Source organism: Halyomorpha halys, unplaced genomic scaffold (genome assembly GCF_000696795.3).
Source record: "Halyomorpha halys isolate HHAL.00 unplaced genomic scaffold, Hhal_1.1 Scaffold400.1, whole genome shotgun sequence".
Classification (NCBI taxonomy): Eukaryota; Metazoa; Arthropoda; class Insecta; order Hemiptera; family Pentatomidae; genus Halyomorpha; species Halyomorpha halys.
The window spans coordinates 824,008-826,083 of NW_027106113.1; positions in this window are offsets into that span (position 1 = coordinate 824,008).

Genomic DNA, 2,076 nt, shown 5'->3' on the forward strand with positions numbered 1-2,076 from the left:
AACAAGAGGCTTGGAGGAAGGAGTAGGGAAGAGGATAAACTGGCAGGAAAAGTGATGCAAAAAATGGGACTTATGATGGATTCAGGGGCGTGGTAATTATTATTTATTATACTATTACATTATTGATTATATGATTATTCTATCTATGAGATTTTTTTTTCTGTTTTTTTTTTTATAATTTTGGAAATATGTCTTCTCCCGCTCTATTATGTAGATTACCATATATTGTTTACCTAATTTAATCTTTTTTTTTTTACAATGTTTACTTTAAAATTATTTTCTTTATTGTGGCGGGCTAAACTGCCATCCCCACTACTCCCAATACAAACGGCTCACTCTGACTTTGACTTCCGTCAAAACGGGTATGAATTCTGTTTCATCATTTGATTTAATTCTTTTCTTTTTTCATCTCTTAATTTGTACTTTCTTTAATATTTCTTCTCTTATTTTATCTCTTTTTTATCTGTTACTATTACCCTTTTCATTTACTGTTTTCCACCTTTAATTTTTCTTATTATATTTTACTTTTCATTGTATACCCCTGTTATTTTCCACTTATGTTTTTTCTTTTTTTGTAACTATGTAAAGTGTGTGTATCTTTTTTAGCCCTGACGAAGCCCTGCAACGTGGGGCGAAACGTTGGCTCAATAAAAATAGTATAATCATTTACTATTTGAGTTTTTTTGACCGCACCCGGACCATATTCCATTCCTCTATATACACACGGTCAATCAATATTCTTCCAGTATTCTAATAATTATTTCCATTTTTCTATAATCGGAATATATAGTAAAGAGGAGTGCAATCCTAAAAAAAATTGAATTTTTCAAAGGAAATACATCTTTTTAGATAACCTGTGTTGCAATGACTAGGTCTTGCAAAATAGTATATGTCTGTGTGTGAACAGCTTAGCTCAAAAACGGAACGTCTTTTGATACTGAGATAACATATTTGAGACAGGTACATGCCTGGTATGTTACTGCTACCATCCAACTAATTACAAAAGACTCATTATTTATATTACTATAATAAGGTCTTTCTCGACGTACGGAAATGAACTTTGAGGCTTTACTGAACATCAAGTTCCTCTCGTACCCAATCCTTACAATCCAAAATCCTTAAAGCTTCTTACATTCCCTCAAATCATCCATCAGGACTTTCCATGATGCATTTCCTAACCACCCAAACCCATTTGTTTCTAACCTTACTTCTCCATCATTATCTTATAATCCTCCTTGGTGTCTGGAAAAAAGAAAGTCTCAAGACAGTCCTCTCCTCAAGAAATATTTTTGCAGTTCTATCAATGGGTATTATTTTTCATCTATTTTTGATTCTTAATGTACCTTTTTTATATATTTTAAATACAGTTTTAAGCATCAATAAATAAATTTTAAAAAAATAAAAAGTAACCTTATATATGAGCGATTTTACCCTATTTTTTTTCGAAAATATCTCTAATTATTTTGATTAAACTCAGCATATCAACGTACAACTGAATGGTATTTAATATCACACAGAAATTCATTAACATCATTAAATTATTCTGACAATTCTCAGGACTCCCTTCTATTATTTATGGTGTTATGATTTCCTCTTGAAAGATAGTGATTTGTCGCTCATTAGCAAAAGCTACTCGCTATAAGTGTCTATTTTAATAGGTAAGATAGGTAAGGCGCCCACAAAGGGAGAGACTCAAGCTGGCCCTCCTGAAGACCTACAGGATATACCATCTCCTTAAGTCCCCACAACTCTCTCTTAGGTTGCAAATATATAAGGCCATCATCAGACTTACAATGCTCTATGCTACGGGACCTCTTCAAAAGCTGCAGAGCTATCAGAACTCCGTCCTCCGGCGGATTATTCCGAGGCACTTTATTGCAGAGGGCCAAATACAGCATCATCCACCAAGAACTCCAGCTTCTCTCTGTGCCGGATTATATAGGCCGGAAGCACATCAAATTCCTGCGCCAACCCGCTATTCAGGGAAATCGCCCCTCCAAGACCTGGGAGGTGGCAAGCACGGTCCCCTCGCTGAGGGAAGGACTTCGGGTTCTGCAGTCCTAAGTCCTCTGGCTA